Here is an 11,264-nt window from a genome sequence, read left to right on the forward strand (position 1 = left end):
GATACCACGAAGACCATACCTTATAATGACAAACAATTTTCATCTAAGATTTAACGCTGGTCTATGATTTATTAAGCGTTAAATTAAAAACCCTGTATTAGTTTAAAAAAATGTCTGCTTCTGTTCTACTAATTCAACTATTTATTGTATATATGGTGTATCGTGACCCCTCTCCATTTCCACATCTCATTTCTAGAGATGTATTGTTGGGTTAAAAAAAAAACATTTGATATAATTTTATGGCACATGGAAACAGAAAAAAAAACATAGATATATTTATTATGTTTTAGACAAGAACATCCGCAACCCTATGGGTACAAAAGGACACACCATAACATCCCAGAAAATACACAAAAAAGTCAACTCCCAACATTATGTATACACACGTTTTTCAAATTAAACACGGAACTGGAACATCCCCGCAAGTTGAACTAAATCGACGAAATAATTTAATTATATTAATACATGTATTTTTTAAATTATTTGCTCACAGGATTTGCCATTTAACAAGGATACGAAAACAATTTTGACAAATTCAATAATTGATTTGTTCATACCTAGTTGATGTTGTTTTTGTTCTCATTGGATGGATGTTAAACATGAAAACCAATTTTCCAGATGCAAATTTGTTCTCCAAAACTCAAACACAAATCTGTGGCCGACACTGAGTAATTGCCAAATAATTACATGCAATAACTTTGTGAACTTTACAGAAATTTGTTCTAGTTACATCCTTTACATTTACACTGTTCAAACCTTACGAATATATATATATGTATCTCTAACGTATACAGCAATGCATAATCATACATGAATTTAAAAAAAATCGAACTTTATTAAAAGGATTCAAGGAAGAAGAGTTTATTTTTATGACGTCAGAACATATTTTTAGGATATTTTTATATTTCACCAGCTCCAAATTTCCTATTGTCTTTTTTTTGTTTTTATTTTCCTTTGAAAAGGATATGGAGAGTTTGGGGGAGGGGAAGAAAATAATTAAGTAATTATTATACTTTGGGATGTGAATGAATTTTAATTTTCTTTATTTTTTTTCAGGGAGGAATAAAATTGCCTGGCTCTTTTGAAAGCGCCTTTATAAACAGAAAATCATACAAAAAAGGGGCACTTGCATCATACGACGACATAGGAGGTACCACTAGGGTTCGTATACGAAAGAGGAGACAACAAAAATCTGAATGAATGCATTTTGTTCTTCGTCCTTGTCATCAGGGTTATAATTAAAATTTCTATGAGAATTATTCTTCAACCTTTTTTATTTTTTTGCAGATGAGCAGAAGCATCAGGCACTGAAGCTCATCTGATGCTATACATAGTAAGTTTTGGTTCCACATCATCTGAAGGGGGAGTGAAGAGAGAGTAACAAGCTTTTCATAATATGAAAATGTAATGAAATGATAATTATGAATTATGTTGATATATATGTAGGTATAGGCAGGCATATAAAATACAAAGATACTCCTCTTTTGGAATGTGTCTAGACGTATTTACTTTAACGGGGCTATGAGCAAAGGTTGAGGTCACAACTAACGAAATTATATTACAGTGGCACGAAATGTCACTGGATTTTTCATAGAGGCGGATTTCTATAATGTTTGTTTTTCGATCATGAAGAATGGGAGAAAAAGAGGCAGGATACATTTTTATTTGAGGTACAGAGCACAGTGTGTAGCAGTATTCATTTGTGACTTTAGTTTGATTAAAAGAATATTACTGAATAAAACATGGTGCAATGTGGAATTTCTGTTTTATTTTTAATGTATGTATATAGTTAGCTGCCAACCTAAAAGAGTTTACAAGTACAAGATCCTTTCAATTTTTTAACGCTTCTCGACTTTGCATGCTAATTGACTTTACTGCGAGTTATATTTATTTATTTGTTGATGGCCTTAGCGGTAATGTCCTGATTTTTTGGCTATTTTTATGTTCTCATACAATTTATTTAAAAATAAAAAACAAAAACACACAATTCATTTCTTATTCATTTACTCTTTGGAAGGGATATTTTTTGTTGTTTGAAAAAAGATATGATGCTGGTTGTATTAGCATTATTATCCTTCTTACCCTAGCGAAGTATAGGTACTTTTGTATATAGCCTGCGTATGACAAGTTATCTTCATTAAATGAAATAAATTGCCCAAAGGAGAGTTCTAATATGAACCCATAAACAATACGATAAGCGTTGTCGTCTTCCTCGTAGTCGTTCTAGCTTTATGAACTTTGAAAGGCTTTATCCCTCTCTATGTCTATACCACAACGACCGAGCGACGACCAACGACCGACGACGACGATGATGACGACAGGAGAATATATATATGGATATCTTTCGGTTAAACTCAAGGATAATATAGGGTAGATTTTTTTGTTTAACCTGATGGTGAGTATCATGTAAATCTAGCCATAATGCGGTAGGTAGGTAAAGGTATATAGCAATAAACTTATTTACGCGAATATATCTCTTAATAAAAATTTCCTAACATGTACCCATGTTGCGCTTTATTCACCTGCACGAAATAAATATACAAAGTTGCCAATGTTGGCGAAATTTGCCAATTAAAATTTAAGAAAATAACTGCTACTTAGAGATGACCTTAAAGATTGATTGTTGACTTGTGTTATTATTGTTAATTTAAACTTTCTTAGCAAAATAATGATTGATTTTTCAACATTTGTTAGTCTGAAATGTTCTATGAGGCCTTAAATGTCATGGGAGGTCTAGAGTTTTAAGGGTAGCTCTTGAAATATGAGAGGAACTCTGGAGTCAGGTATTAAGACATCAATCGAGGTCTTCATATTTTACAGGAAGTTTGTAGATGCCAGTGTAGGCCTTGAACAATCAAGAGAGGTCTTGGAATATCAAGGGAGATTAGGGGAGATATTGAAACATTCACTAAGATCTTGAGCATTCAAGAGAGATTTTGAAATGATTTTAAAGCAAGTTCCAACGGTGGTCTGAAGATGCAAGGGTAGATCTTAAAATAAAAAATAGGCTGGGTTGCAACCCACACTGATAACATCGAATCCCCTCTGTCGATTTGTTTCACTTAAAAGGTTTGTAGGTTTTCGTGTTTTGTTAAAAAAGTTGTCAGTTGAATTATTGTAAAAGATTTAAAAATTACCAACAATATTTTTCATCTGATAAAAGAGTTTGATTTCAAATTCTACTCGTATGTTGGTTAACTAGATTTTTATTCGAAAACCAATTCTCACCAATTTACTCGTAAGTAGCATTTCTTAGAAGTTTTTATTTCTAATATAAACAAATACAAATAAGATGAGAAATGAAATTAATTTGAAATCAATATCTTCTATGGATCATCAATTTTAACCAAATTTGCATACTATTTTTTGTAGATTTTAATTTTTTATGAAAAAAACTGTAAAATTTTCATACAAAAAATTACCTACTGAATGTTAAAAACAATATTTTTTATAAATTAAAATTAATTTGCAGCCTACATCGTAAATTTTTGAAAAGATATTTAAGTCGAAAATCAATTTTTACGAACTTATATTAATTTTTTTAGGTATTTTGAAGCTAATATTTTTAAGTTTTAAAATATAATTGAGCCGAAAATCTGTTTCTACCAACTTTTTTTTATTTTTTTTTTAGGTTTTTATTCTTTGTTAAAAAAAACTGTCAATTCGTTTTTTCTCAAAAATATACTGAATGTTGAAAACAATATTTCTTACAAGATAAATTTAGTTTAAAGCCAATATTTCAAAGTTTTATGAAGATATTTAAGTAGAAAATTAATTTTTACCAACTTTAGTTAATTTTTGTTTAGGTTTTTAATTTTTTTTAAGAAAACTATTAATTCGATTTTTGAAAATGTTACTAAATGTTGAAAACAACATTTCTTATAAGATAAAATTAGTTTGAAGCCGTAATCTCAAATTTTTGAAAAGATATTTGAATCGAAATTCAATTTTTACCAACTTTGAGTAGTGGTTTTTTAGGTTTGTATATTTATATAAAAAAAAACTGTCAATCCGGTTTTTTCAAAATTTGACCTGATATCAAAAACGTTATTCTTCGTTTATACAAAATTATTTTGGAGATAAAAAGATTTATTATTCGTAAAATTTTCGAGGTGACAAAACTTTTTGTTCAGTTTTTTTTTGATTTAGGTATAAAAAACCGTTAACTGTTTAAAAAAAATATATAATTGTTTGGTATCACGTTTCAATATATAATATATACAATTTAATTCCAGTCTCTAGAGTTATTGGTTCGTGAGATATATAGGGTTAACCAAAATTTTCACCTTTTTTTAAAACCACCCACGCAATTTTTTTAAGACCCCTTGTGCATCTTTCTGCCTTATTATCTGTAACACACAATTTATTTGAAGTCGATATATTTTGTGGTTTTTGAGCTATGGACGACGAAAAAAACGTCGCGAAAGTACGAACGTACGTACAAACGCACGCAGGCATCTTTCCAAAAATCTTTTTTTTTTCGACTCTAGGGACCTTGAAACGTCGAGATATGTCAACATTTTCAATTCTCTTTTCGCGAAGGACTTGTTATAATAAGGGGGATTATAAAAAAAAATCAAGGGATGTTTAAAATTTCAGGGAAGGTTTCGAGATTCATTGGTAGATCTTGAAATGTTATGAGCTGAGACATCGACTTTAAATAAATAATGTACTATAGACAATAGGATCGAAATACTAAGACCTAAAACTTTCTTAAAAGTTCAATGGGTTGCTTTTTATAGCAACAATTCAAAAAAGGTGAAAAATTGTGTTGACACAAATATCATAACATTACTTACTTTAAAATAATTCAACAAACATATTTTATATAAACCAAAAAAATAAACAGAAATATTTTTCGATCCAATATCTTCCGTATAAATAACGTTATTACCTTCAGAGCAATTGTGTACTACGAAGAAATGAATTACGTTTTTGACATCTGTTAAAATTCTAAGAAAAACTTAATGATATACTTTTAAACAAGAAAATGTATTTCGACTCAAATAGTTTGAGAACAAAGAAATATATTAATTCAAATGTATTTTATCGCTTTCATAATTAATGCTCATGTGAGTCTTATTCAATTTCTGGGAAAATTCGAACAGCTATTTAAAAAAAAAATTAAGTTCTTCCAAAAAAGTACTGAATTTGCTTAATGGCTCAAAAATTTGAACAAGAAACAGCTTAATTGTCAATTTAAGCATACAATCATTTAAATTGACAATTTTCTGAAAAACGTCATTTGGAATTTTTAAGGCCACAAGTTAACAAAGCTAACAGTATGCGACCAATGTCAGCTTCTTTTGATCTTCTAACCTAGATAAAGCTTACAAATGAAACAAACCAATTTAACCAATTTTGTTGTTATATTTTCTTGAAAAAGTTCTTAATAGAGAAAAAAGAGAAAACAAATATTGGCAACCATGAATACCTTCAACAAACTTTTTATGCAACAAGAAAATCTCACAGAGATGTTTAGTGTATAGAGCAAGGTTCATCTAACGTGGCTCGTACATGCCTAGGTTATATACTATAGTTAGGTACACACATATATCCATATCACTACATTACACGAACATAATTTATGGAAGTAGCACTTCCTTATTAATAACACAAGGAATTGCCATTGTCATTATGCCTTTCAAGTGGAAATTTTCTTTCGTACTTACATACATTTTTTTCCTCTCCTCCTTCGCTTCTCATTTCTTGCCTTTAATATTAACTTTCAAAAGGAAAAATGTATAAGAATTTGTATAGGGCACAGGTAAGGTGCACGGTGGGGTATAAAGGTTGTTTGCCCTTAACACTATTCTTCATCTTGAACCCCAAGGATAAATAAGTTTTGTTTTTGTCGTCCGCGTCAGCAAGGTAGGATGGTATAAAAGGTATGAAGGTATAAGGTATGAATATAACAAAAAAATGTAACAACGACTTTATTACACTAAAGCCCGACTATAATCTTGCACCTGGAGTGGTTGCGAGTTGGAAGCTAAGTAATTACACAAAACTTGATGCAATTATATCCTTCAGGTAAACGGGTGTATAGAATTTGTAAAGGTAGGCACCTACCTAGTAGAGGTACACGTCAAAAAGATATTTCAATCATTTAGTTCGCATATTTTCCTGTGCGAGTGCAATGAGTGGCAGGATACAAACACAAAACTACCTCTGCTTGTATGCAGAGCTACAAAGTAATCCTTCGAGAGAAGAAGTGAGTGGAAATATCCTTACAAACTCTTTAAATGGGGATTTGCCTATGAAGTGAAGATTCTCGTAAACTACAAACGAGACATGAAAATCTTGAATGAGTGTTAATTGATCCTGTAAGCTTTTTATGCCTTGTCTTTTGTTGTTAATGCGGGATCCTTTTTTGAGAGATAAAACCAAAACAAAACATCGTGAAAACTAATTATTGTGAATAATATACATACGTACGCACTCACGCCAATATTTTTGGGTGATTGTGATTAAAACCTCGCTCAGGTTGAACATACATATATGTACGTGTGTGTAGCTTTTGTGAAGCTATAAGAGAATAATAATTGTAAGATTGAGGGCGTTGAACTTTGAGTGACTTATTATTGTTATTGTGAGTGGATTTACAATAGAAATTAAGACATATTGTTATTTGTACAGCAATTAAACACGAATGTGTAGTTGAGACTTTAGGGATTGTCCTTAACACACACATGATGTTGTCTTACTACTAGAAAATCTAATCAATTTACAAGTTAACAAGCTCTTGGAAATAGTATTGGTTTGGGGATTCATTTTAACCTTATTGACACAGCGAAGTATGTGTTGCTACTGTTGGCTCATTTCCATGAAATTTGTCTTGTATGACCCTGATTTTTATCCCAGATGTCTCAATTCAAAAAAGAAAACTAACGATTTGAAATGGGAACATATACTCCTAACTCTATCGCACCGAAAAGTTCAAAAAACAAAACAATAACAATTCAGGAAATAACGCGTACTGTGTAGATTATTGTTTGTGCTTTCCCGTGGGTTGGGATTAGAAACTCACTTGTGTTAATATTCGATATCATCTATATTATGAGTCCCTTGACAATAAAAAACAAAAATACGGAGTAGAAGGCCTCTGGTACAGCAGGGAAACGATATACGCGCAGCATATGAGTAGAGGTGTAGCTACCTACATTCGACTTGCAACAAAATTTATTACTTTAGGGATAAACAAAAGACGTGATTTGCTTTCAAGTGTGGGATCAGTGTTTATTTTTTTCAATTTTTTTTTGGTTCGGGTTCTGGGAGTGTATATTTCGCATGTCACATCCCAAGAGACGAAAATCGTGCCCCATATACCAGCTTATATAGTCATGAAAACCTGATGGCAATTCAGGAGCATGAAAAAGCACGCAGTGAATATGTGTTTTGAGAATAAGAAATAAAAGCACATGATTTGGTTTTATGTAGTTGCTCAAATATATTTCAAAACAGACTATGTGAAAGTTTTATAAAAACTTAAAAAGTCGTTTTCAAAAGAGAAAATCGTCTTAATTATAGGCCGCACTTCTTAATTATGCATTTCTGATGTTAGTTATTGCAACTTTTATTTACTCGTAAATCTTTATATTTTCTAGCACAAGAATCCATTACCTTTCCTTTAAAATAAATCGAAATCTCGAGTGACAATTTATTGGAGTAAAAAGTCAACGGTTGACTTAATAGACTCTGATTCAAGCGAAGGTTTATCCACCCGAACCATCATCAGTTTATTTTTTATAAGAGCTACTGAAGTTGTTTTTTTCTGATTTAATTCATAATTATTTGTAACGTGGGCTGTGAAGACGAAATGAGGAAATTCTTTTTGACTTTTTAAAAAGAATAGATGAAAAAGATGTATTCAAGAAACGAAATTTGTGGGTACACATAATTTCAAAAAGAGGCTGGGATTCGGCCCACACTGATTACTTCCTAAAAACAATTTAAAACAAATGTTAATAACAATATTTGGTGTGAGATGAGAAATTTGAAGTCAATGTCTTCCTTTGTTTTTATATCACTTGAGCCGAAAACTATTTTTAATCAGTTTGTTGTTGTTTTTTTGCGATTTCGTGTTTGGTAAAAAAAAGTTGTGATCTTAAAAAAAATATCTAAGTAAGCAACAATATTTTATATAACTATGACAATATAAGTTTGATTTGAATACCACGTCGTGTTCCCGACGTTCTTAGTAGAAATCTATTTTTAAAAAATTTAGTAGCATTTTTTGAAAGTCTTTATTTTGTGTGTATAAAACGTACAATAAAAATCTAGCGTACAATAAATCATGAGAATCGAACATCAGTTTTTAAAAATTTAGTGTAGTACTTTTTGTAGATTTTATTTTTTTTATTAAAAAACTGACTGTTGTTATATTTTTTTAAATTTTACTAAATGTTAAAAACTACTCTAGTGAGTAGGTACCTTCAAACGTCGAGAATTGTCAAAATTTTCAATTCGAAACATTTCAGAGTATTTTCTATTTGTTCAAGATCATGTGATTTGTCACCATTGGACTTCACTGTTTGTGATGATTTGGAAGAAACAATGTACAATGATAGACCAGCAATAATTAAAGAGCTTAATTCAAGAGATATTTCGGCACATTAACGGCATAAAACTTCAATTATGCCTCAGCGTCTTCGAAAATTTGGAACATCCCTTGGAGGAGTGCCGCTGGGGTTGCAGTGGCCATTTGACGATACATAATTGACCCATACCAATATTAAGAAAATAAAAAGAAATGACGATAATTTCCTAAAAAACTCAAAATCAACATCGACCCTTGAAAATTAACCACCCTTTACATACTTTCAGAGCCTCTTCTAAATTATTGAACTACGTTGAGGGTTCTTAAGTCCTTATGAAGGTTTATGCAGATTAAGTTTTTCTCAACTTACAGAAAAAAGAAATTACCAACATAAATCAAAACAAAAATCTCCTTATAGCCACTCAATCGATTTTCCAATCGAAGATCTCTTAAAATAATAAAAAATGAAACTTTTTTAAAAACTTCTTTATATTCCTCATAAATTCCAAAAAATAAAAAAAGAAACAAAAAACCTTTACTTTTCCGCACTTAGTATAAAACAGTTTGTTTCTAAATCCATTGCTCTATATTTGTTTATATACTGACTTTTTTACAATATAACTTAAAGCATTAAACTTTTAATGATTAATTTAACTTTCAAAACACTAAAACCCAAATCGATAACCAACCAAACAATGATGGTAGGTACATTTACCATTTTATTTAAATAGGATGAAGTTTTTTTGTTTGTGTGATTACAGTTTGAGAGTTTCGCCAACTATGTATATCCACTTTGATTTTCTTAGGATGAAAAACAAAGCTATATGCATAGCTATATCTATACCTAAGTAGCTATTTAAAAGGAAACTATTGTTAAAACTTTATTTAAAAGCTGTTTTGATAAACATAAAGAGTATAGGTATTAGGTATACCTCTTAAATAGAGATGAATGATAAACCGATATCCAAACTCACTGCTGAAGTTTGTCGTATTCTAGATTTTATGTGTTTTTCTACCGTCCCAAAAAATCGAAAAAAACAAAGTTTTTTTCAAATAAAAAATTCGCCCTTGTAGGAAATTCAACCAAAATTGTCTCTTTCAACCACAAATTCGAAATTCCCTCTAACTTCGTGTTGTTAAAAACTAATTTCGTTGTCTATTTTTTTATAGCCAAATAGAATATGTTTTGAAAAAACCCAAGCCCATAAAAATAATCAAACAACAATATAGAAAAGAAATTGCTTTTAATTCAAATTGCAATAAAATAAAGTTTTAGGCAAAATCAATACAAGGAAGACTAAAAAAATTACGAAACGTACAACTGTGATTTAAAAAAAAAGATACAACAAAACAAAGCTCGAATGTCAACTCCTAAATTGCGTTGTTTAAGAGACCAAATAAAATCTAAAAAGAAAACACAACAACAACACCAAATGAAACAGACGGCAGCGATAACACGTCGAAATTCAAATCGATTCCGATTGATTGGCTATCTATATAATAGTATAGATAGGGGCTGGTATTGGTATATTGGTGCATGTACATCGATATCGAAGTCGATGGATGATGTGTATTTCGTTGGATACGGCTAAACTCAATTTCTAGGAGGTTTTATAGGCTTACGACTTCATTTCAACTCGAATAGTTTTCATCCATGTTTCATTTCATCGCACACTTGTTTTTGTATTCGATTATTTTTCTTTTTTTTTCAATTTCCTTTTTTTGTGTTTTCCTTGTTGATGTTTTTGTAGAAGGTACGAAAAATTCCAAATTCACATGAGTACCTATCTGCAGAAATGTATATTTGACCATTGATTGAGGAGAACCGTAGTGTGTAGCTTTATTACAGTGGGGTTTAAAAGAAAATCATCCACAATGAAACAAAAATCAAAACACCTTCTGACGCTCCATCTTTTTTAATTTTTTCATATTTAAAAGACAAGTGAAGTGAAAAACCAAACAAGATTTCGAACACATTCCAATCTTGAATGGTCTTAAATATCAAACGGTACTGCTTCTTGCCAGGAATTGACAAATCCTCCAAGAGTAATTCTTGAACAGTAGGTCCCCTCCATCCTTGACAACATAACTCACACAGGAATAATTGAGAGTTGTTAGTTACTAAGCCCAGGTTCTCAAAAGACTGCTGCGCCACCTAATTTATTTAATTTATTTATTTTTAAGTTAAGTTTTGAATAAAATTTTCAGATTTTCTGGTATAATGATGCTTGTCAATCGAAATCGGTAAATTACAATAATCTAGAATTATCGTCACAGTCCATGCTTCTGCACCGTAAAGAAGAAGGGGATGATAAGGGTTTTATTTGGCGACCATTTGGTCGCTGGAGAGCGGGTTTTACTACTCAATTGCTTTCTTAGCCCAAAAAAACAGCATTTAGCAAGAATAATTCTTCGTTTGATCTCAGCGCTGGCGTTGTTTTCTGTGTTCATAGAGCTGCCTAGGTACACAAAACTGTTAACTACCTCAAATTTACGCCTACAACTGGTGACCTTTCGATCGAGACGTCGCTGTTGTAGGTCCTTTCCTTTTATTTGTCCTGCTCTGTTTCAATACTTCCAAAAGCCATTGACATCACTGTTAATTCTTCTGATTATGTCTAAGCTTTATATAGAAGAGGGAATTCTACAGTCTACCGTAATGTGTATATTTGATCGACTGTGACCGCCATGGAAAAAAACCTATCAGGTTGTTGACAATTGACCT

The sequence above is a fragment of the Eupeodes corollae genome, chromosome 1, assembly GCF_945859685.1.
Source record: "Eupeodes corollae chromosome 1, idEupCoro1.1, whole genome shotgun sequence".
In the NCBI taxonomy this organism is placed as follows: domain Eukaryota; kingdom Metazoa; phylum Arthropoda; class Insecta; order Diptera; family Syrphidae; genus Eupeodes; species Eupeodes corollae.